The 27,480-nt window shown below is 43.6% G+C and overlaps 1 non-coding gene across 1 annotated transcript; it reads right to left on the minus strand.

The window, feature by feature from the left end:
- LOC106577187 (uncharacterized) lies at nucleotides 1-27,480 on the minus strand (the record flags this gene model as incomplete). Its single annotated transcript, XR_006765239.1, has 6 exons — nucleotides 1-970; nucleotides 9,745-9,759; nucleotides 10,814-10,949; nucleotides 14,185-14,365; nucleotides 25,773-26,762; nucleotides 27,403-27,480. It is a non-coding gene; the product is annotated as an uncharacterized protein (transcript).

Consider the following 27,480-nt stretch of genomic DNA (forward strand, 5'->3'; position numbering starts at 1 on the left):
AACGACCCTAAGCACACAGCCAAGACAATGCAGGAGTGGCTTCGGGACAAGTCTCTGAATATCATTGAGTGGCCCAGCCAGAGCCCGGACTTGAACCCGATCAAACATCTCTGGAGAGACCTGAAAATAGCTGTGCAGCGACGCTCCCCATCCAACCAGATAGAGCTTGAGAGGGTCTACAGAGAAGAATGGGAGAAACTCCCTAAATACAGGTGTGTCAAGCTTGTAGCATCATACCCAACAAGACTCAAGGGCTATAATCGCTGCAAAGGGTACATCAACAGAGTACTGAGTAAAGGGTCTGAATACTTATGTAAATGTGATATTTCCGTTTTTTTTATATACATTTGCAAACATTTCTAAAAACCTGATTTTGCTTTGTCATTATCTGGTATTGTGTGTAGATTGATGAGGGGGAAATCAATTTAATCAATTTTAGAACAAGGCTGTAATGTAACAAAATGTGGAAAAAGTCAAGGGATCTGAAAACTTTCTGAATGCCTTGTATGTTGGTCAGACATGATGTGTCCCTGTATGTGTGTATATGTGGGTCAGACATGGTGTGTCCCTGTATGTGTGTATATGTGGGTCAGACATGGTGTGTCCCTGTATGTGTGTATATGTGGGTCAGACATGGTGTGTCCCTGTATGTGTGTATATGTGGGTCAGACATGGAGCACTTCCATACTGTAGTCTTCTGTCTCTGTGTACTGGGAGGAGTTTGTGTCTGACTGGGTGGGGGCCAGAGCCTCCTTGTGCTCCACATTGGGCTCCATGAGGGGAGGCTTCTCCAACATCTGCTTTTTACACGTCTCCGGGCGATTCTGGACATAGATCACCCGGTTGTAGGCCTTGAGTCTCCGCCACAGCTGGATGTAGACTTTACACTGGATGTACATGAAGACCAGGCCGCCAGTGAAGCCAATGGCCACCACCACCAGTTTGGTCCAGAATGGCCACTCCAGGATACCTGGTGTTAGGGTTAGAAAAGAAAGAAAGAAAGAAAGAAAGAAAGAAAGAGAGAGAGAGAGAGAGAAGAGAGACATGTAAAATACATTGCAAACAGTCACAACCATAGATACAGTTGAAGTCGGAAGTTTACATACACTTAGGTTGAAGTCATTAAAACTTGTTTTTCAACCACTCCACAAATTTCTTCTTAACAAACCATAGTTTTGGCAAGTTGGTTAGGACATCTACTTTGTGCATGACACAAGTAAATTTTCCAACAATTGTTTACAGACAGATTATAATTGACTGTACCACAATTCCAGTGTGTCAGAAGTTTACATACACCAAATTGACTGTGCCTTTAAACAGCTTGGAAAATTCCAGAAAATGATGTCATGGCTTTAGAAGCTTCTGACAATTGACATCATTTGAGTCAATTGGAGGTGTACCTGTGGATGTATTTCAAGGCCTACCTTCAAACTCAGTGCCTCTTTGCTTGACATCATGGGAACATCCAAATAAATCAGCAAAGACCTCAGAAAATAAATTGTAGACCTCCACAAGTCTGGTTCATCCTTGGGAGCAATTACCAAATGCCTGAAGGTACCACGTTCATCTGTACAAACAATAGTACGCAAGTATAAACACCATGGGACCACGCAGCAGTCATACCGCTCAAGAAGGAGACGCGTTCTGTCTCCAAGATATTACTGTACTTTGGTGCGAAAAGTGCAAATCAATCCCAGAACAACAGCAAAGGACCTTGTGAAGATGCTGGAGAAAACAGGTACAAAAGTATCTATATCCACAGTAAAACGAGTCCTATATCAACATGACCTGAAAGGCCACTCAGCAAGGAAGAAGCCACTGCTCCAAAACCGCCATAAAAAAGACAGACTACGGTTTGCAACTGAACATGGGGACAAAGATCGTACTTTTTGGAGAAATGTCCTCTGGTCTGATGAAACAAAAATAGAACTGTTTGGCCATAATGACCATCGTTATGTTTGGAGGAAAAGGGGGGAGGCTGCAAGCCGAAGAACACCATCCCAACCGTGAAGCACGGGGGTGGCAGCATCATGCTGTGGGGGTGCTTTGCTGCAGGAGGGACTGGTGCACTTCACAAAATAGATAGCATCATGAGGGAGGAAAATTATGTGTATATATTGAAGCAACATCTCAAGACATCAGTCAAGAAGTTAAAGCTTGGTTGTAAATGGGTCTTCTAAATGGACAATAACCCCAAGCATACTTACAAAGTTGTGGCAAAATGGCTTAGGACAACAAAGTCAAGATATTGGAGTGGCATCACAAAGCCCTGACCTCAATCCTATAGAACAATTTTGGGCAGAACTGAAAAAGTGTGTGCGAGCAAGGAGGCCTACAAACCTGACTCAGTTACACCAGCTCTGTCAGAAGGAATGGGACAAAATTCACCCAACTTATTGTGGGAAGCTTGTGGAAGGCTACCTGAAACGTTTGACCCAAGTTAAACAATTTAAAGGCAATGCTACCAAATACTAATTGAGTGTATGTAAACTTCTGACCCGCTGGGAATGTGATGAAAGAAAGAAAAGCTGAAATAAATAATTCTCTCTACTATTATTCTGACATTTCACATTCTTACAATAAAGTGGTGATCCTAACTGACCTAAGACAGGGAATGTTTACTAGGATTAAATGTCAGGAATTGTGAAAAACTGAGTTTAAATGTATTTGGCTAAAGTGTATGTAAACTTCCGACTTCAACTGTATGTGCTTTTCTAGGATGACGATGCTATAATAATCATTCTTTCAAGTTAAGAGATGGTGAATGGTGAAAGATGAAAGAAATGGGAGTAGATAGGGTCATGTAGGAAGTAAGAACTATCTCAATTAGTCTTTCCGCAATTCCTTGCGTCCTATCTCCTTACCTCCTTCCCAAACAGATTGGAGAAGAAGGTCCAAAGTCCCTCCACTCTGGCCTTCTCCAATGCGTTTTAAAAAATTTGACATTTTAGTAATTTAGCTGACACTCTTATAGACAGCGACTTACAGTTAGTGCATTCATCTCAAGGTATAGACAACCACATATCACAGTCATAGTAAGTCAAACTTTCCTCGCTATCAGCAAAGTCAGTGCTAGTAAGAAAAGTGCAAGAAAGGCAATTTCTTTTTTTGTCCTTGTGGGGGGAGGGGGATTATTTGAGATGGAGGCGAGGAGAAAGGAGAAGAGGAATCAAGGAAAGATGAAATGAGAATGGCGCTTGACTTTTTTACGGCCTCGTAACCAATTATGCTTTGTACATAATGTTTCCACTGTCGTTTCCTATGAGTTTAAAGGGCTTCTGGACATCAGAACAGCGATCACTAACCTCGATTTGGATGAAGATTTCTACTTCAATGAGTCTGCGGCACAGGACATACTGCTCATTTCGGACCAGGCCCTAATCCCAGACACTCGCTAGAGAAAGAGACGGCTATATGTGACTCGTTTCAGGAAAGTAGGCATATATCGCGCATCACTACTTCACAGGAGAGCCATTTGAACGTAAACTTTTTTACATTTTTATCAAAATATATTTTTTGGCAGAAAAGCCTTCCGGAACATGTGAACTTCCATGTGCCTTAATAACAAACGTGTATGCCATCTGTAAATATGAATACAATTGTTAAATTACGAGCCTAGTTGGTTTAACTACAGAAAAAGCCAGCAACCTTCCGACGAGCCATGATTGGCTGAGATAATGAGTGGGCTGGACATGCCGAGAGACGAGTTTCGATTGGTCGGCCATGTAGCACGCTTCTGTCTGTCTATAACATGAGCTGGTCAGTATGTGTAGGTAATCCTTTTTAACACAACCTTTTTGAAAGATATCACGTAGTGGAACTGCATGAGTGTTGCTCTCCACTTTCTGGAGGACTGAGTTTTAAAATCAGTGGAATTAGAGTATAATAGCTAAGGAGATGGAGAAAATTCTGGCGTTTGATTGCAAATATGCAGACGGAGTCGAAGAGAGAAAACACAGATGACTGTTGTATAAAACACCTGTCTCCGGATTACATCTTCAAACTAAGGGCAACTATGACATCCATGACAGAGAGTGAGAAGCGTCCATCCATGTATAAGGGTAAGATAGTCTAGCTAGCTACATTTTCAGATATTACACGTTTCTAATTTTGTCATACTCCACTATGCAAGTAACTATTTCAATAGAATGTTTATGATGTCACTGCGACAATGTAGCTTGTAAATTTGCTCTGGCTAGCTGGTAAATTCACTCTGGAAATCTACCGATTTCAGAGCACTCTCGTCTGAGTCAGGGATGCAAACTAGTCACCTTTCGCGAAATTCGCCATTTAGAATCCAAAATAGGTGATCCACGTGATTCGTGTAGATCCGATTAGAAAAGTTGGGGGGGGGGTTGGATCACTACTGGCTGTATGCGAATGAGTGATGCGCATTTGGAGCAATACTGGCTGACCACGGAGACAGGGATGAAAAGGTGATGAAGTGTACTTCATGAGCTGTAGCCGAAAAACTACTAGCATTTGGAAAGTTTGAGGTGAGGGAGAAAGTATGGTGGAACAAGTATTGCATTTTTAAGTATCTTGCTAGCTGGATCGAATTCTCTGTTAGATAGCCAGAGAAATGTTGAGCAACATTAGCCAACTTATCTGATCAAATAATTTAGTTTATGATGTGAAAATTAGCTTGCTAATAAAGTCAGATAGATAACTTAGCTAGCTAACGTTACAACATCAGATGAGCTAACATTAGTAACCTATCCAATTCGCCATAGTATTAACTGCTTTACGACTCAAGTTATAACGCGTTAGTTGCTTATGGACCCTGGCAATCTGTGTGAAATGTTAACGAACTAACCACTAGCTGTTAACTAATGTTTTCCCTCTACATTATATGGTTAATTTTTTAGAATGAGAGAATTAGCTGAAAATGAGGCATTGCTTGTTAAACAAGTGGATTCAGGGATCAAGTGTAGCTGGAGCTGGGCCTGAAAGGAACACCACACACTTTCCCTTTCCCTATAGAGGTGAAAGGAACACCACACACTTTCCCTTTCTCACTTTTGCTGGCACATTGTAGAACATTTGTCCACAGGCAATGTCTATAGTGTCTATAGTGGCCACCATGTGTGCACTATCGATGTCTATAGTGGCCACTATAATAGAGCAAAAATAGAATGACTGTTTGTTTCGTTCTATTTCTACTTTATGATGTTTTTTCCCAAGTGCAATATTTATGTGTGTGGTCACAAGCGTTCTATTATAAAGGCTGTCATGGCTAACTGCAATATTAGTGTATTGTTTTTTTCTCAATACTTGAGTGTCATTTGCAGTAAAGTCTAGGCAACAAATAACATTGGATTGCTTTCTTTACATTGTTTAGCTGTGAGTTAGGTTCACATTAACCACTTTTTATTTGACACACAGAGACTGATCATGTAGATCATATTCTTTGTTGTTTAATTAGTTAAAACCTGCATTTCCCCCTAGCAGGGAATTTTTGCATGTTTCAGTGCAACAAAAAACTGTGTCACCAAATTTACGAACACTCAACACCCGTTGAATGTGGCCGGTGTCAGTAAACGTTGGCAAAAAAGCGTAATTAAATTGTTGCCAGCCGCACAGTTGCAGTCACCAACACTCTGGATAACATAAAAACAGCCTAACCAGCTCTTTTAGGGTGAGTAAAATGGTCAGTGAGCTGTTCTCTCATTTGTGTGTGGAAGTAGCTAGCAAGCTTGCCAACATTAGCCAGTTAGTTTGGGTGTTGACTGCTGTTGTTAAGTCAGAACGCTCGGATCAACCCTACTCCTCGGCCAGAGCGTCCAGTGTGCACTCTGAATGCTCTGATAGCAAAACACTCTGAATTTATGAACGGACAATCTGACAACGCTCTGAGTTTCCAAATGCACAGAGCACACTCTGGCACTCCAGTCTAAATTTTACGAAAACACCCATTGTATAAACCAGTCTTTGGTCTTGAAATCTTTGGTTGTTAAATACATAACCTCACATGTGAATCCTTAAAAAGGTGGGTGGGATAAAGCTTAAGAGGATGTGAACAGTGCTTAATGGGTGTAGACAAAGAAGAGCTCTCCAGTAGGCACCAAAACATTGAAGGGCCATTTTCTGCGGGTCGTTCACATATAGAGGCCAACGTGCGGGTACCCTGATGAAACCATGGCAAAAAAAAATAAAAAAAATGATCCGCCTCTACCCTCTGTTCTATTGGCAAATGTATAATCACTGGAGAACAAACTGGACGAGCTCCGTTCGAGACTATCCTATCAACAGGACCCGAAGAACTGTAATATCCTATGTTTTTCGGAAACTTGGCAGAACAAGGACGTATAATACACTAGCTGGCTTTTCTATGCATCGGACAGAACGGCAGCATCAGGTAAGCTCAAGGGGGGTGATGTGTGTCTCTTTGTTAACAACCGCTGGGGCGTGATCTCTATTAAGGAAGTCTCAAGGTTCTGCTTGCCTGAGTTAGAAAACCTCATGAAAATCGTTGATGAGAAACTACACTGAACAAAAATATAAATGCAACATGTAAGGTGTTGGTCCCATGTTTCATGAGCTGAAATAAAACATCCCAGAAATGTTCTACATACACAAAAAGCGTATTTCTCAAAAATGTTGTGCATTCATTTGTTTACATCTCTGTTAATGAGGATTTCTCCTTTGCCAAGATAATCCATTTATCTGGCTGGTGTGGCATATCAAGAAGCTGATTAAACAGCATGATCATTACACAGGTGCACCTTGTGCTGGGGACAATAAAAGTCCACTCTAAAATGTGCAGTTTTGTCACACAACACAATGCAACAGATGTCGCAAGTTTTGAGGGAACGTGCAATTGGCATGCTGACTGCAGTAATGTCCACCAGAGCTGTTGCAAGATCATTAAATATTAATTTCTCTACCATAATGTTGTTTTAGAGAATGTGTCAGTTCGTCCAACTGACCTCACAACCGCAGACCACGTGTATGGCGTTGTGTGGGTGAGCGGTTTGCTGTGTCAACGTTGTGAACAGAGTGCCCCATGTTGGCGGTGGGGTTATGGTATGGGCAGGCATAAGCTACGGACAACGAACACAATTGCATTTTATTGATGGCAATTTGAATGCACAGAGATACCGTGACGAGATCCTGAGGCCCATTTTCATGCCATTCATTTGCCACCATCACCTCATGTTTCAGTATGATAATGCATGGCCCGATGTCACCCATTGAGCCTGTTTGGGATGCTCTGGATCGACGTGTACGACAGCGTGTTCCAGTTCCCGCCAATATCCAGCAACTTCGCAGAGCCCTTAAAAAGGAGTGGGACATCCTTCCACAGGCCACAATCAACAGCCACTCTATGCGAAGGAGGTGTCACGCTGCATGAGGCAAATGGTGGTCACAACAGACACTGACTGGATTTCTGATCCATGCCCCTACCTTTAAAAAAATAAGGTATTTGTGACCAACATCTGTATTCCCAGTCATGTGAAATGCATAGATTAGGGCCTAATTAATTGATTTAAATTGACTGATTTCCTTATATGAACTGTAACTCGGTAAAATTGTTGACATTTTTGCATGTTACGTTTATATTTTTGTTCAGTATACTTACCAAGAGAGTTTTATCAATATTTTTCGTAGCTGTCTATTTACCACCACAAACCGATGCTGACACTAAGACCGCACTCAACTGTGCAACTAGAGGCGAAAAAACTCTAGATCATCTTTACTCCACACACAGAGACGCATACAAAGCTCTCCCTTGCCCTCCATTTGGCAAATCTGACATAGCTCTATCCTGTTTACAAGCAAAAACTTAAACAGGAAGTACCAGTGACGCACTCAATGCGGGAGGGGTCCGATGAAGCAGATGCTAAGCTACAGGTCAGTTTCGCTAGCATTGAATATAGTCCGTTACAAATGGCAACCCAGCCGCGAGCTGCCCAGTGATACAAGCCTACCAGATGAGCTAAATGCCTATCTATCTTCGTTTCAAGGCAAGCAACACTGAACCATGCGTGAGAGCACCAGCTGTTCCGGATTACTGTGTGATCACGCCCTCCGTGGCTGATGTGAGTAAGACCTTTAAACAGGTTAACATTCACAAGGCCGCAGGGCTAGACGGATTACCAGGACGCATACTCAGAGCATGCGTTGACCAGCTGGCAAGTGTCTTCACTGACATTTTCAACCTCTCCCCTGACCCAGTATGTTTTTAGCAGACCACCATAGTCCCTCTGCCCAAGAACACCAAGGTAACCTGTCTGAATGACTACCGCCTTGTTGCACCCACATCTGTAGCCATGAAGTGCTTGAAAGGCTGGTCATGGCTCACATTAACACTATCATGCCAGACATCCTGGACCCACTCCAATTTGCCTACCGCCCCAACAGATTCACAGATGAGGCAATCTCTATTGCACTAAACACTACACTTTTACCGACGTGAGAATGCTGTTCATTGACTACAGCTCAGCGATCGACACCATAGTGGCCTCCAAGCTCATCACTAAGCCAAGGACACTGGGACTGAACACCTCCCTCTCTAATTGGATCCAGGACTTCCTGACGGGCCACCCCCAGATGGTGAGGATATGCAACAACACATCTGCCACGCTGACCCTCAATACAGGGGCCTCTCAGGGGTACGTGCTTAGTCCCCTCCTGTACTCCCTGTTCACCCACGACTGCGTGGCCGCACACAACTCCAATGCCATCATGATGTTTGCCGATGGCATGACGGTGGTAAGCCTGATCACCGACAACGATGAGACAGCCAATAGGGAGGAGGTCAGAGAACTGGCAGTGTTGTGCCAGGACAACAACCTCTCCCTCAACGTCAGCAAGACAAAGGAGCTGATCATGGACTACAGGAAATGAAGGCCGAGCACACCCCCATTCACATTGACAGGGATATAGTGGAGCAGGTCGAGAGCATCAAGTCCCTCGGTGTCCACATCACTAAGGATCCATCATGGTCCAAACACACTAACACAGTAATTAAGAGGGCACGACAATGCCTCTTCCCCCTCAAGAGGCTGAAAAGATTTGGCATGGGTCTTCAGATCCTCAAAAAGTTCTACAGCTGCACCATTGAGAGCGTCTTGACTGGCTAGATCACCATTTGGTATGGCAACTATTTGGCATCTGACGCAAGGTGCTACAGAGGGTAGTGTGGACTGCCACCCAGTACCTCTATACCAGGCAGTGTCAGAAGAAGGCCCTAAAAATAGTAATAGACTCCAGCCACCATAGACTGCACCAAGTCTAACCAACAGGACCCTGAACAGCTTCTACCCCCAAGCCATAAGACTGCTAAATAGTTTGTTAAATAGTTAACCAGATACTGTAGCTACCCGGACTATCGGCATTGACCCGTTTTGCACTAGCTTTTGTTGACTCATCGCACATGCTGCTGCTACTGTTGACCATCTGTCACTTTATTCCTAGTTATATGTACATATCTACCTTAATTACCTCGTACCCCTTCACATCAACTCAGTACTGGTACCCCTGGCATATAGCCATGTTATCGGTACTCATTGTGTATCTATTAATACTTGATTTACTTTTCTATTATTTCTCTATTTTCTCTTTCTCTGTATTGTTGGGAAAGGCTCGTGAGTAAGCATTTCACTGTTAGTCTACACATGTTGTTTACGAAGCATGTGACAAATAAAATGTGATTTGAAATGAGAGAAAGACCTACACACCAGAGCCCAGTCTCACAGGAAATGACATAACAGGGTTAAAGGTCAAAGGTGAAAAATTTACCTGGGATTCTTCCGGCTGCATGGGTGAAGAGATTGTCATTACAATGTATTACCAGTGACAGAGAGACAGAGAGAGAGAAAGAGAGAGAGAGAACAGATGATTGAATGTACACTATACAGTATAACTCAGTTTAACATGCCCGTATACTCCCTAGTAAAACCAGATGGTGGTTCTCTCTCCTCCTTTCTCCTTTTTTCTATTTAACCTTTATTTAACTAGGCAAGTCAGTTAAGAACAAATTCCTATTTACAATGACAGCCTAGGAACAGTGGGTTAACTGCCTTGTTCAGGGACAGAACGACAGATTTTTACCTTGTCAGCTTGGGGATTCGATCTAGCAACCTTTCGGTTACTGGCCCAACACTCTAACCACTAGGCTACCTGCCGCTCCTTAGTAGTACAATAACATCTTAACAGACCCAGAAAAAACGTCCTAATTGTCTTGCACCATGCTGAGTACTAGCTGCCAAATGACTTGATGTAAGAAGACAGTGAAAGAGATACACTGGCCTGTTATTACAGATGGGTACTAACTATTATAACATTCAGAGCAGAAACACAACATGTCAATCTGTGTGAACGGGCATGACCCGAGAGAGAGTGTGTGTATGTGTGTGTATGTGTCATGTTGTACTGTATTAGAATTGTGTATTGTGTTTTTGCCGTCACTGTATTAAGTGAGGGGTGTTGTGGTGTTTTTGGAATGCCGTTACTGTATTGAGTGAAGGTTGTTGTGGTGCTTTCGGCGTGCACTGTCCATGCTGAAGGGTGTGTGGCTGTTCTAAGGTGTGTAGTGGTGTTTTTAGCATGCAGTGAAAGAACTGAAGAGTATGTGGTGTGCAGTGTCCATGCTGAAGGGTGTGTGGCTGTTCTAAGGTGTGTAGTGGTGTTTTTAGCATGCAGTGAAAGAATTGAAGAGTATGTGGTGTGCAGTGTCCATGCTGAAGGGTGTGTGGCTGTTCTAAGGTGTGTAGTGGTGTTTTTAGCCTGCAGTGAAAGAATTGAAGAGTATGTGGTGTGCAGTGTCCATGCTGAAGGGTGTTGTGGTGGTTTTGGTAACTGTGCTAACCTGCTTTGATCTCGTCTGCAGTGCGGTCGATGAGCACGTAGAGGGACCACACCACGCAGGTGATGGCGATGACATGGAACGTCACAGAACAAATTATCTTCCTCCTCTCACTAGACGTCATCTGGAGCTTCTCCCACTGAGAGAGAGAGAGAGAGAGAGAGAGAGGAAGAGGAGGGAGAGAGAGAGAGAGGAAGAGGAGGGAGAGAGAGAGAGAGAGAGAGAGAGAGAGAGGAAGAGAGGAGAGAGAGAGAGAGAGAGAGAGAGAGAGAGAGAGAGAGAGAGAGAGAGAGAGAGAGAGAGAGAAACAAAAGAGGTCAAGTCAGACCCACACATAAACACACACATGCACACACACACACACTCAAAGACTCCATTGTGTTCTTTTGGACAGGGTTTGGGCGATTGACTATCAATGGACTTTTGCAGTCTGGCAAAAAATTCCCTCTTCAGAAGCTGCTTAAACTGAGTGCTAAATATTTGATGGCCATCATTCAGTAAGTGTAATGTGGATCATTCAGTTACACACTGATTCTGGTTAACAATTTATCAGCTGTCCAGTACCACTCAACCACATCGTTAGACCTCTCATAGATCCAACACCCAGGAGGGTTTCTTTATTGATCCATGAAACCCATTGAAATAAATGGTCAAATTCAAATACATATCTGATGCAATCTCTCGATAACCTTCATAGATGTCGACATGTTTTGAAATCCTTTAGAACAAGCATGAAATGAAAGGCAAATGGCCACAATGTATTTTTGAGCTTTCTGGTATTGATTTGATGAAAAAGAAGGAAAGGGAGAGCTCTGCCCATCCACTCTTCTTTGGCAGAGAGGGGGTATAAGATGTGTGTGTTTAACTATTCTTGTGGGGTCGAAGTCATTTGACCAACTGGGGACATGTTGTTGGTCCCCATGATCTCTAGGGGGTTTAGGGTTAAGGTTAGAAGTAGTGTTAGGGTTAGAATTACAGTAATTACATTAAGAGCTAGGGTTAGTTTTAGGGTTAGGGTTAGTTTTAGGGTTAGGGTTAGGTTTAGGAGCTAACGTTAGTTTTAGGGTTAGGTTTAGGAGCTAAGGTTAGTTTTAGGGTTAGGAGCTAGGGTTATTTTTAGGGTTAGGTTTAGGGTTAAGTTTAGGGTTAAGGTTAGATTTAAGAGGGTTTCTCTTTATGCTGGTATTAAACTTTGGGTTGCACAGGCCTTTTGCAACTTTCTGCCCGGTTTCTATATTGTACATCAAACCGGTCTGGAGAGGGTGGGAGAACGTGAAAGGCATTAAGGTTAGGGTAAGAGTACAGGTTAGGGAAAATAAGATTTTGAATGGGACTGAATTGGTGTGTCCCCACAAGGTCAGCTGTACAAGACTGTGTGTGTGTGTGTGTGTGTGTGTGTGTGTGTGTGTGTGTGTGTGTGTGTGTGTGTGTGTGTGTGTGTGTGTGTGTGTGTGTGTGTCCCTCAACAGGGACTTGGGACTATTAACAGAATGGCCTTTATTTAAGTGCTTTTGTTCAATTAATCGACAGTGGAATCATTTGTATTAAAATGTTGAATCTGGAAGCAATGAAGACTGTTCCATGCCTGAAACAAGAGTGTATCATGTCAAAACCACTCGAAACCAACCCTCCAAATTCTCCACTGAAATCTTCTTCAAAGCCTTAAACCCCATGTCATGCTACTCTTATCAGTATTAGAGAATTAAAACAGCTTTCTGTCATGTCAGTGTCTTCAAGTGGGGGTCACATCTGAATTTTCAGGTCACAGTCATCTCTAGGAGTGCAGAACTAGAATAGAATGAGTGTATTGTGAGTGCACACACACACACACACACACACACACACACACACACACACACACAACATTATTCAATACTTTGAGTTTACCACCCAGATTGGAACAATTTGTTGTGGTATTGTGTTTACAATTTAAATGACTGAAAATGTATGAATTCAGTGTATTGTTTGTTTTTTAGATCCAGTACCGTCTAGTCCTAGGCCTATATGATCAGGACATTTAACCTGTCTTCTCTTGAGATTCAACTATTTTACTGCAAGATATGAATTGCCACAATTATGTTTGCTCTTCAAATAATGTATTTTATTAAAACAGAAAAAATAAGTAAATTGCCCAAATTTCCACCCCCTTAAAAATGTAAGGTTACATTTTAAAATCAAACAAATTGTGTGATGGGCACTTTTTCAAATGAAAAAAATGGGTCTCTAAAATAAACAGAACAGATGCTGAATGAAGTTCTGGGTCTTTACGTGTTAAGAGGCGAGATAGAACAGGTCAACTAGTGAAAGAACTTTAATAAGTGTTTGCAACTCTGTTTGTGAATTGCAGTATGTTATTTATTAAAAAAAAACACTTGTTTGACAACTGACCCACATATTTCTTCTTAAGGAATCTTGTAAGAGTCTGCTGATTTGCACAGGCTTCAAGCTTCCTTTTAAGAGGCATTTTCTCAGCTATCTGCAATACAGGTATGACTGAAGAATGAAGCAGGTGTTAAACATGGGCTTTTCTACACAGAACAATCAACTAGTCCATTGTCAACACTTTGACTAAATCAGTAGACATAGATCAATATCTTTGAAAATACCATATAAGTATCATTAGCATTTAAAACAATTCAATCCGTATTCTTTGATCATATTTTGGACCAGAGTGAGGCTCTATCTCCACTAGCCTACCTATTGTTTCTGCGGTGAGGAGGATTCACCATCTTCATCGAATGTTTTCATTATTTATCTGAAGATAATCGCCAAAAAGCCTACCGGTATGCAAATGTATGTCTCTCTTACCGATGCGATTGGGTAGGCTACTGACCAGTTGATAACTTTAACATCACTGTCTGGCAAGTCCTGATGGACTGGCAAGTCCTGATGCAATACCATGGACATACAGTATAACTACGATATATGATTTATGAATGGCAAGGATACATGAGATTGACCTCATTCTGTCAGTTTGACACCATGTATAAACTAGTCAAGCTTGCTGTTCGTCAATGAAATCACAGTAAGCCAACATGCCAGCACTTAGTGGCTGCATATCAAACACGCAAAAGAAAATAAATCAGTGTTCCAGAAAACAATAGGCTGAGTGGATTTCGACTCATCATTACCACATTGTATGGGACGTGCAAATTGACTCACATAGACGATGAAGGAGCAGCATGCTTTCTCTCCCGTGTAAAGACATTTGACCACAGCGTACAACCGGCTATATACTGTAGCCAACAGCCGATGCTAGTCGAAAACACTACACACACACACACACACACACACACACACACACACACACACACACACACACACACACACACACACACACACACACACACACACACACAATCCTTCTGTCTCACCTTGCGCAGGGGTTTCAGCTTGGTCTGCATGATGAACTGGTACTTGCAGAGTTCACAGCAACGTGTATCTGAGGACTTGATCCATTGCTGCAGGCACGCCTGGTGGACGAAGCGCAGGCTGCCCGTACAGTGGCACGGTGTTATCAACGGGCTCTCATCATCTCCTTCACAGTGACAGATCCTACAGAGACAGACACACAGGGTCAGTTACAGACACAGATAAGTAGACCATAGCAGATACACAGCTATTGGGACGGCAGCTAGCCTAGAGGTTAGAACACTGGGCCAGTAACCGAAAGGTTGCTGGATCGAATCCCCGAGCTGACAAAGTAAAAATCTGTCATTCTGCCCCTGAACAAGGCAGTTAACCCACTGTTCCCTGGTAGGCCATAATTATAAATAAGAACTTGTTCATAACTGACTTAAATAAAGGTTCAATAAAAAATATATATACAGTGCCTTCAGAAAGTATTCATACACACCCCTTGACTTACTCCACAGTTTGTTGTTACTGCCTATAGAAAATTCATGATAGAGTTATTACCCCCAGACAGTTAATGATACAGAGTTATTACTTCCAGACTGTTAATAATACAGAGTTATTATATCCAGACAGGTATTACCTCCAGACAGTTAATGATAGAGTTATTACTTCCAGACAGTTAATGATACATAGTTATTACCTCCAGACAGTTACTGATACATAGTTATTACCTCCCGACAGTTACTGATACATAGTTATTACCTCCAGACTGTTAATAATAGAGTTATTACCTCCCGACAGGTATTACTTCCAGACAGTTAATGATACAGAGTTATTACTTCCAGACAGTTACTGATACATAGTTATTACCTCCAGACTGTTAATAATAGAGTTATTACCTCCCGACAGGTATTACTTCCAGACAGTTAATGATACAGAGTTATTACTTCCAGACAGTTACTGATACATAGTTATTACCTTCAGACTGTTAATAATACAGAGTTATTACTTCCAGACAGTTAATGATAGAGTTATTACTTCCAGACAGTTACTGATATATAGTTATTGCCTCCAGACAGTAACTAATACAGAGTTATATCCCCCAGACAGTTAATGATAGAGTTATTACCCCCAGACAGTTAATGATACAGAGTTATTATCTCCATACAGTTATTACTTCCAGACAGTTAATGATAGAGTTATTACTTCCAGACAGTTACTGATATATAGTTATTGCCTCCAGACAGTTACTGATACAGAGTTATTACCCCCAGACAGTTATTACTTCCAGACAGTTAATGCAAGTTATTACTTCCAGACAATAATACAATAGAAAAAGTCTATATACAGTGTGTGCAACTGAGGTAGGATAAGGGAGGTAAGGCAATAAATAGGCCATAGTGGCAAAATAATTACAATATAGCAATTAAACACTGGAGTGATAGATGTGCAGAAGATGAATGTGCAAGTAGATATACTGGGGTGCAAAGGAGCAAAATAAATAACAGTATGGGGATGAGGTAGTTGGATGGGCTATTTACAGATGGGCTATGTACAGGTGCAGTGATCTGTGAGCAGCTCTGACAGCTGGTGCTTAAAGCTAGAGAGGGAGATATGAGTCTCCAGCTTCAGTGATTTTTGCAGTTCGTTCCAGTCATTGGCAGCAGAGAACTGGAAGGAAAGGCGTCCAAATGAGGAATTGGATGTTACAGAGTTATTACCTCCAGACAGTTAATGATAGTTACAGTATCAACAAATTCTCATCATCTCCGCCACAGTGACCATAGAGATCAGAGTTTACCTCCAGACAGTTATTACTTCCAGACAGTTACTGAACGTTATTACCTCCGACAGTTACTGACACAGAGTTATTACCTCCAGACAGTTACTGAAAGAGTTATTACCTCCAGACAGTTATTACTTCCAGACAGTTACTGAACGTTATTACCTCCGACAGTTAATAATACAGAGTTATTACCTCCAGACAGTTACTGATACAGAGTTATTACCTCCAGACAGTTATTACTCCCAGACAGTTACTGATAGAGTTATTACCTCCAGACAGTTATTGATACAGAGTTATTACCTCCAGACAGTTACTGATACAGAGTTATTACCTCCAGACAGTTACTGATACATAGTTATTACCTCCAGACAGTTACTGATACAGAGTTATTACCTCCAGACAGTTAATGATACAGAGTTATTACCCCCAGGCAGTTACTGAAAGAGTTATAACCTCCAGGCAGTTAATGATACAGAGTTATTACCCCCAGGCAGTTAATGATACAGAGTTATTACCTCCAGACAGTTAATGCTACAGAGTTATTACCCCCAGGCAGTTACTGAAAGAGTTATTACCTCCAGGCAGTTAATGATACAGAGTTATTACCCCCAGGCAGTTAATGATACAGAGTTATTACCTCCAGACAGTTAATGATACAGAGTTATTACCCCCAGGCAGTTACTGAAAGAGTTATTACCTCCAGGCAGTTAATGATACAGAGTTATTACCCCCAGACAGTTACTGATACAGAGTTATTACCTCCAGACAGTTACTGAAAGAGTTATTACCTCCAGACAGTTACTGATACAGAGTTATTACCTCCAGACAGTTATTACTCCCAGACAGTTACTGATACAGAGTTATTACCTCCAGACAGTTACTGAAAGAGTTATTACTTCCAGACAGTTAACGATGCAGAGTTACAGTATCAACAAATTCTCATAGAGGAGATCAAAGTTTATATCAGACAGAAATACTGATCACATCAGAACTAATAACACAACACAGAAACGGTCTATCACAGGAGGCTGGTGAGGGGAGGATGGCAATTAATAATGTCTGGAATTAATTGGAATCAAAATATGTGTTTGATGTGTTTTTTATCATGTTAAGTACACTCCATTCCAGCCATTACTATGAGCCCGTCCTCCTCAATTAAGGTACCACAAGCCACCTGTGCTGTCTATGTCCCCAAGAGGAAACTGAATAATGACAAACTAATGTCATTTATGCTATTTTATTGCTGAATCAACTTCACAGTCATGAATCATTTTCTGTTTTCTGAGGGGCATGGGTTTCGTCCCATATGGCACCCAATGGGCCCTGGTCAGAAGTAGTGCACTATATAGGGAATAAGGTGATATTTGGGACGCATCCATTAGAGTAGACATAGAATGACACAGATAGTTTGTTACAGTACGGCTTATAAACAGAACAAGGATTTTACCACAGCAGCATTGACTGTTGGAGGACATGAGATCACTACAGTGACTCTATATACACACACACACACACACACACACACACACACACACACACACACACACACACACACACACACACACACACACACACACACACACACACACACACACACACACACACACACACACACACACACACACACACACACACACACACACACACACACACAGTATTCTGAGCATACACACACCATAAATGAAAGGTATATTTCAGGCAATCAATCAGATCTGTAACATCGCTCTTATTCTCAAGCAGGAAGTTGGAAGGAGAACATCGATGGAGAGAGAGAAAGAGAGAAATAGAGAAATAGAGAGAGAGAGGGATAGTGTGAGAGAGAAAGAGAGATAGGGAAAGAGGGAGAGAGAGAAGTAGAGTGGAGAGAGAGAGAGTGTGAGGGAGAGGATGAGAAAGAGAGAGAAGAAGAAAGAGAGAAATAGAGGGGAGAAAGAGGGAGAGCGTGAGAGAGGATGGTGGGATCAGAGTTGCTGTTGAAAATGCAGAGTAAACCTGTAAAGGCAGCGCTGAAGTCAATACTCTCCCTATACACATACATCCTCTCCCTATACACACACGCACCCTCTCCCTATACACACACACACCCTCTCCCTATACACACACACACACACACACCCTCTCCCTATACACACACACACACACACACACCCTCTCCCTATACACACACACACCCTCTCCCTATATACACACACACCCTCTCCCTATACACACACACACCCTCTCCCTATACACACACATACCCTATCCCTATACACACACACCCTCTCCCTACACACACACTCACCCTCTCCCTACACACACACCTACCCTCTCCCTACACACACACTCACCCTCTCCCTACACACACACACCCTCTCCCTATACACACACACCCTCTCCCTATACACACACACCCTCTCCTTATATATACACACACACACACCCTCTCCCTATATATACACACACACACACCCTCTCCCTATATATACACACACACACACCCTCTCCCTATATATACACACACACACCCTCTCCCTATATATACACACACACACACACACACACACACCCTCTCCCTATATATACACACACACACACACCCTCTCTCTATATATACACACACACCCTCTCCCTATATATACACACACACACCCTCTCCCTATATATACACACACACACACACACACACACACACACCCTCTCCCTATATACACACACACACACACACACACACACACACACACACACACACACACACACACACCCTCTCCCTATATATCACACACACACACACACACACCCACACACACCCTCTCCCTATATATACACACACACACACCCTCTCCCTATATATATATACACACACACACACACACACACCCTCTCCCTATATATACACACACACACACACACACACACACACACACACACACACACACACCCTCTCCCTATATATAACACACACACACACACACACACACACACACACCCTCTCCCTATACACACACACACACGACACACACACACACACACACACACACACACACACACACACACACACACACACACCCTCTCCGTATACACACACACACCCTCTCCGTATACACACACACACCCTCTCCGTACACACACACACCCTCTCCGTACACACACACCCTCTCCGTACACACACACACACACACACACCCTCTCCGTATACACACACACACACCCTCTTCCTACACACACACACACACACCCTCTCCGTATACACACACACACACACACACCCTCTCCGTACACACACCCTCTCCCTATACACACACACTCTCCCTATACACACACACACCCCTCTCCCTATACACACACACACACACCCTCTCCCTATACACACACACACACACCCTCTCCCTATATACACACACCCTCTCCCTATACACACACACCCTCTCCCTATACACACACACCCTCTCCCTATACACACACACCCTCTCCCTATACACACACACACACACACACACACACACACACACACACACACACACACACACACACACATCAAGGATGAGTCGGGGAGGTAGGTGTGATTAAATGACAACATAAAGAAAGGAGGAGGGAAAACAGAACAGCATTATGACTTCCTCAAAAACAGACTAAGGAGGAGAGAGGTGTGGAGGGATGGAGGAGGGAGAGAGAGGAGGTAGTTCTTAGTGGTTATGGCTGGGGAGGAGAAGAGGAGAGAGTGGGATGGAGGGAGAGAGAGGAGGTAGTTCTTAGTGATTATGGCTGGGGAGGAGAAGAGGAGAGAGTGGGATGGAAGGAGAGAGAGGAGGTAGTTCTTAGTGGTTATGGCTGGGGAGGAGAAGAGGAGAGAGTGGGATGGAAGGAGAGAGAGGAGGTAGTTCTTAGTGATTATGGCTGGGGAGGAGAAGAGGAGAGAGTGGGATGGAAGGAGAGAGAGGAGGTAGTTCTTAGTGATTATGGCTGGGGAGGAGAAGAGGAGAGAGTGGGATGGAGGGAGAGAGAGGAGGTAGTTCTTAGTGATTATGGCTGGGGAGGAGAAGAGGAGAGAGTGGGATGGAGGGAGAGTGTGTGTGGTGTTTGTTTGCCGTTCTGCAAATCACTGAGAAACATGTACCATACCAGACTGACTCCATAACGGTAGTCATAAAGCATGAGACATTTATAATAGTATTCAGATAGTGTGTGAGATGATGTTTTACCAGACTGTTGAGTGGGGACAAAATTGGTGTAAATAGACTAGCATGTGATGCACTGCTGGCTGGGAATATGATAGAAACAGGGATTCAATTTGCCTTGCTTCGTCAGCCAGAACACACCTTGTTGAGCAGAGATAGTGAGATGGTAAGTGCCATGGATGCTAGCAGAGCATCTCAACATGAAACGCATTCAAACGCCAGCGGGAAACATGATGTAAACAGTATGATTATTCCTAATCCATCTCTCGCTCTCTGTATGTATATTTCATCATCTATCTGTCTTTAAACTTGGCGCCGCCATACATACGTTTCCTGTTTTAATTCTGACCTGTCATGAACGAGCGCGCGTGAATGAGCATTATCATTTCTGTATAATTTGGAAGTATTGGAATTAGGCCAAAACAGTATGTAAAGGAAATACAGTAGCAATAGTGAACTTGATGAAATGTATTTGGAGGTGTTGGCAGAATTGTTTTATTTTGCAGTGACATTTCTTGTATCTGCCCTCAGGGCACACACTGGTTGAATCAACTATGTTTTCACATCATTTCAATGAAATTATATTGAACCAACGTGGAATAGATGTTAAATTGATGTCTGTGCCCAGCGGGCGATTTTTTTTGTTGCAAATTGTTGTGGACCAGTCCGATGTGGATGGTCATTTGTTGTATGGCTACTTTGGGAATATTAACTAATCATGGCCAGAAAAGGTGAGGAATTTATTCTGCAATGGTTATTAAGAACAGCTGCTCTTTCCATGACAGACTGACCAGGTGAATCCAGGTGAAAACTATGATCCCTTATTGATGTCACTTGTTAAATCCACTTCAATCAGTGTAGATGAAGGGGAGGAGACAGGTTAAAGAAAGAATTTTAAGCCTTGAGACAATTGAGACATGGATTGTGTATGAGTGCCGTTCAGAGGGTGAATGGGCAAGACAAAATATGCGTCTTTGAACAGGGTATGGTAATAGGTGCCAGGCACAATGGTTTGTGTCAAGAACTGAAACGCCGCCGGGTTTTTCACTCAACAGTTTCCAGTGTGTATCAAGAATGGCCAGCCAACTTGACACAACAGTGGAAAGCATTGGAGTCAACATGGGCCAGCATCCCTGTGGAACCCTTTCAACACCTTGCAGAGTCCATGCCCTGATGAATAGAGGTTGTTCAATTTAATATTAGGAAGGTGTTCCTAATGTTTTTTACACTCTGTATATATTTCCCATTTGCACAAGTCTATTACTACTCTACTATTGCCTTCTTCAACCACTAGAAACTGTTTGTACGCATGATCTAAAGTTTACGGGAGGGTAAGCACATTCTCACGTCAATTTCAGTTTTTATAAATGCCAACTTTTGCGTGAAAAATGTAGCATATGCATGTTTTAGAAGACAACGTTCATAAATGAGGCCCCTGATGTCAGTCACACCTAAAGCTCTCCTCTGTTCCTCCCTCGTACACCCTGATCACACAGTCAACATCCAATAAGCAGTTAAATAACTTTCTCCTCTCCACTGTGTTTAATAATATAATACCATTGTTTCAATGGACAAACCTTCCCAGTTCTCTCTGCTCTGAGTGGTACGTCCGTAAAAGTCAGTCAGCATTGATCTATAATATCTCGTTTCCATTGGCAACACATTTGCGCTGGCTTGATTTCTAATCATTGCCTCTTGTTCAGATTCAAGCCGAACCAGGGAGAGCCACTCCAATAATGTGTCAGAAAGACTGTTGCATTAGGCTAGCAGCCAGGACAGAGTAGAGCAGAATGAACAGAGTGGGTGGCAAGGAATAATATAATAGCCATATCTAGGAAAACCAAAGTTCCAAAGGCTGGGCCTAATAGTGTGTAAGAGGTCATACAATAAGCTTTGTAGTGATTCATATGTTGATAATGTAAAGAATATTTGCTGGTCTGTGGTGTGTAATGAGGAGCAACCAGACGCTGCACTTGACGCATTTATGAAACTACTTATTCCAGTTACTAATAAGCGTGCACCCATTAAGAAAATGACTGTAAAAACGGTTTAATCCCCTTGGATTGATGAGGGATTGAAAAATTGTATGGTTGAGAGGGATGAGGCAAAAGGTATGGCAATTAAGTCTGGCAGCCCAACTGATTGGCAAACGTACTGCAAATTAAGAAATCATGTGACTAAACTAAATTAAAAGAAACTACACTATGAAACAAAGATAAATTATATAAAGAATGATAGTAAAAAGCTTTGGGGCACCTTAAATGAAATTTTGGGGAAAAAAGCTCATTCATTCATTAAATCAGATGGCTCATTCATCAAAGCCCGCTGATATTGCAAACCACTTTAATGACTTTTTCATTGGCAAGACAAGCAAACTTAGGGATGACATGCCAGCAACAAACGCTGACACTACACATCCAAGTATATTGGACCAAATTATGAAAGACAAGAATTGTACTTTTGAATTCCGGGGTCCAGGGTCTGACAATCTATATGGAAAATTGCTGAGGATAATAGCTGACGATATTGCCACATCTTCAATTTAAGCCTACTAGAAAGTGTGTGCCCTCAGGCCTGGAGGGAAGCTAAAGTCATTCCGCTACCCAAGAATAGTAAAGCCCCCTTTATTGGCTCAAATAGCTGACCATATTAGCTCTCTGTGGATGTACACAGAGAGCTAATATTAATAATATGCATGTCACCAATTCTTAGTAAACTTCTAGAAAAAATGGTGTTTGACCAGATACAATGCTATTTTACAGTAAACAAATCGACAACAGAATTTCAGCATGCTTGTAGGGAAGGAAACTCAACAAGCAGAGCACTTACACAAATGACTGATGATTGGCTGAGAGAAATTGATGATAACATGATTGTGGGGGCTGTCTTGTTAGACTTCAGTGCAGCTTTTGACATTATTGATCATAGTCTGCTGCTGGAAAAACTTGAGTTATGGCTTTACACCCCCTGCTATAATGTGGATAAAGAGTTATTTGTCTAACAAAACACAGAAGGTGTTCTTTAATGGAAGCCTATCAAATATAATCCAGTTAGAACATGGAAATCCCCAGGGTAGCTGTTTAGGCCCCTTGCTTTTTCCAATTTTTACTAACAACATGCCACTGACTTTAGGTAAAGCAAGAGTTTCTATGTATGTGAATGACTCAACGTTATACACGTCAGCTACTACAGCGACTGAAATGACTGCAACACTCAACAAAGAGCTGCAGTTAATGTCCGAGTGGGTGGCAAGGAACAAGTTATCCCTAAAAAATTATACAACTAAAAGCATTGTATTTGGAACGAAACACTCACTAAACCATAAACCTCAACTAAATCTTGTAATAAATAATGTGGAAATTGAGCAAGTTGAGATGACTAAACTGGTTGGAGTAACACTAGATTGTAAACTGTCATGGTCAAAACATATTGATGCAGTAGTAGCTAAGATGGGGAGAAGTCTGTCTATAATAAAGCAATGTTCTGCCTTCTTAACAACACTATCAACAAGGCAGGTCCTACAGGCCCTAGTTTTGTCGCACCTTGACTACTGTTCAGTCATGTGGTCAGGTGCCACAAAAAGGACTTAGGAAAATTGCAATTGGCTCAGAACCGGGCAGCACAGCTGGCCCTTGGATGTACACAGAGAGCTAATATTAATAATATGCATGTCAATCTCTCCTGGCTGAAAGTGGAGGAGAGATTGACTTCATCACTACTTGTATTTATAAGAGGTATTAACATGTTGAATGCACTGAGCTGTCTGTCTAAACTACTGGCACACAGCTCGGACACCCATGCATACTCCACAAGACATGGCACAAGAGGTCTCTTCACAGTCCCCAAGTCCAGAACAGACTATGGGAGGCACACAGTACTACATAGAGCCATGACTACATGGAACTCTATTCCACATCAAGTAACTGACGCAAGCAGTAAAATTAGATATAAAAAAAACAGATTAAAAAACACCTTATGGGGACTGTGAAGCAACACAAACATTGGCACACACACACACACGCACACACACACACACGCACACACGCACACACGCACACACACTATACACACACACTATACACACACACTATACACACACACGGATTTAGTACTGTAGATATGTGGTAGTGGTGGAGTAGAAGCCTGAGGGCACACAGTGTGTTGTGAAATCTGTGAATGTTTTGTACTGTTTTAAAATGGTATAAACTGCCTTAATGTTGCTGGACCCCAGGAAGAGTAGCTGCTATGGGAATCTATAATAAATACAAATATAAACAGGAAGGATCAGTAGTGATCTCAATCCATGTGTGCATCCCAAATGGTACCCTACTACTCTTTATAGTGCACTACTTTAGGAATTGAGTGCAATCAAAGCTCCATAAGGTTCTATACTTGTCTTGGTCTCTACAGGGAGTAACAAGTCAGAACACCATCCGCCTGTGTCTGTCTCTGTCTCTCTCTATTTCCCTCTCTCTCTCTCTGCCTGTCTGTCAAGACAGAACACTGTCAGCGCCCCTCTCTCTGTCTGTCTGTCTGTCTCTCTGGCTGTCCCTGTGGATTGCCAGAGTTAATCATTTAAATCCTACTTAGCAAGTAGAAAAATAAAACACACCCACGCAAGCCTCGCACTCACACACCTACACTCGCCTACACAGTACATACTCCTGACACGAGTCAGGTCATGAGCCACCCGACCTTGGTCTGACACAAAGTGTGTGTGTGTATACATGTGTGCGTGTATACATCTGTGTGTCAGACCTTATAAGGCTATTTGAAGCCAATAATCTGCCTGTTGATCCCTAGCCTGAACCCACTCCCAGAGAGCTCATGTTCCTCTCTCCCAGGACAACTACCTCATTTGAGCTGGGTCATGGAGTGTGTGGCGTGCAGGAATCTACCAACACAAGGTTGAAAGGGGGTGGACCACAGGACTCCACCACCACAGGGTTGAAAGGGGGTGGACCACAGGACTCTACCACCACAAGGTTGAAAGGGGGTGGACCACAGGACTCTACCACCACAGGGTTGAAAGGGGGTGGACCACAGGACTCTACCACCACAAGGTTAAAAGGGGGTGGACCACAGGACTCTACCACCGCAGGGTTGAAAGGGGGTGGACCACAGGACTCTACCACCGCAGGGTTGAAAGGGGGTGGACCACAGGACTCTACCACCACAAGGTTGAAAGGGGGTGGACCACAGGACTCTACCACCGCAGGGTTGAAAGGGGGTGGACCACAGGACTCTACCACCACAAGGTTGAAAGGGGGTGGACCACAGGACTCTACCACCGCAGGGTTGAAAGGGGGTGGACCAAAGGACTCTACTTCCATGTCACGTCACAGGGATGTTCAGGCTCTCCCAGGACAACTACCTAATTTGAGCTGGGGCAGGGAGTGTGTGGCGTGCAGGAATCTACCACCACAAGGTTGAAAGAGGGTGGACCACAGGACTCTACCACCACAAGGTTGAAAGGGGGTGGACCAAAGAACTCTACTTCCACGTCACCTCACAGGGGTGTTCAGGCTCTACCACTTCACAGGATGGGCTGGGCAGGACTCTACTACGTCACGTCCCAGGAGGGGTGAGCAGGATCCAGCAATGGTATTCTATGGAATTCTACCACAAAACAGCACAGGGTGACAATCCAGGAATCACCCACCTGCAGCAGTCTCCGGACAGCGAATAGGGAGAGAGCGGGCCTGGCGTGAGCGGCCCTGTTTTCTCTGAATGGGTGGGTGACGAACACTGGTCCAGAAATGAAAACCGGTCCAGATCGCTGTCTTCATCCATGTAGCAGAGGGGGGCTTCCCCGAGGAGAGCCGCTACCCCGCTGCCAGCATCTCTTCCTGGGATTCCAGCCCCTGTCCAAGCCCTGGTCCTTCCCTTGGGGACCTCGAACACTTCGTCATCCCCCAAGAGGTCCTCTGCTCCCCCCAGGGGAGGCTCGCTGCCCCCCATCAGGGCGCTGGAGGATTTGGCGATGTGGAGGCGGGAATCGTAGCTCCCCAGCTCAGAACACTGGAGACTGGCCGAAGTAGAGGAGCGAGAAAAAGGGAGGAAGAGGCGGAGGAGGTTGGAGCTGGGAGGGTGGAGGTGGGAGTTAGGAGGAGGAGGAGGAGGGGGGACGCCGGTAGAGGGAGGTTGGAGGCAGTGTTGGGGGTTGAGGTATTTGTAGTTGTTGGTGAACGAGGGGACGAGGTGAGGGTGTGTGTGGGTGTGCGTGGGGAATGAAGGTAGGTTTGAGGCCTGGTGTGGGAGTGTGGCCGCTTTGCCGTTGAGTGCCTTGGACTTCCGGTCCGTGTTGGGTGGTTCGGGTTTAACCTCCAGCTCTCCTTCAGAACAGGTCCGGTCTATGAAGTGCAGTCCACTACAGAGACTATCCATGCGCTGACCAACATCGTTCAGAGAGCGAGAAAACTTCAATGTCCCATTGACGGTGGAGGGGCGGAGCAGTGAAAACCATTCCGTTCCGAATGAGACCCCACCTCGGGCTTTGGGGGGCTTGAAGGCTGGGGGTGCGTCCAGGCAGAGGGTTGTCATGGAGATGTCTCCTCCTGACCCCTGAGATGTTTTGCCGTTTGAGTTCAATAGAACCACGGCGGTCTGCAAAGGCTTCTGGGAGCACTGATCTGGAGATGTGGCGGTAAGGCTGTGTGTGAGGGAGTGGAGGGATAGAGGGGTGAGGGATGGAAGTTGGAGGAGTGGAGGGATGAAGGGATGGAATTTGGAGGAGTGGAGGGATGAAGGGATGGAATTTGGAGGAGTGGAGGGATGAAGGGATGGAGGTTGGAGGAGTGGAGGGATGGAGGTTGGAGGAGTGGAGGGATGAAGGCATGGACAGGCGGATGATAGCGGAAAACCGGTACAGGAAAGAGGAGAAGAGAGACAAGCAGGAGGGAGGAGAGAGGGGTAGAAAAAAGAGAAATGAAACAAAAGGCCAGCGTGCATTCAAAGAAAGAAAACAGGATGGAGAATTAAAACAGGGAAACTCCCTGACCTTTCACAGGGTGGTTGGTGTAAAGCAGACAATGTGACAATGGACAATAAAGTGTTCTTCGTCAGTACTGTGTAGTACTCCTCACTTCCAACTCTAGCTCCAATCTATTCTGTTTGGCATCAGGCAACACCATCTGTGACCCGTCTTTCATAATATCAACTATCCATGGGTCTGCCTTGCCCTCAGCAGCCCAATGCAATTGAAGGATGTAAACCAGCAGATGTCATGGTTGGAGGGTTAAAGGTCAGGGTTAGAGTTGAAAGGTTATTATTTAAAGGTGTGTGTACAGTACCTGCAGATGTCCTGGTTGGAGGGGTGACCGACGTTCGTGAGAAGTTGCAGGGGGCGTTGACGGAGGTGGGGCTCCCGC

The sequence above is a fragment of the Salmo salar genome, unplaced genomic scaffold (assembly GCF_905237065.1).
Source record: "Salmo salar unplaced genomic scaffold, Ssal_v3.1, whole genome shotgun sequence".
NCBI classification, from domain to species: domain Eukaryota; kingdom Metazoa; phylum Chordata; class Actinopteri; order Salmoniformes; family Salmonidae; genus Salmo; species Salmo salar.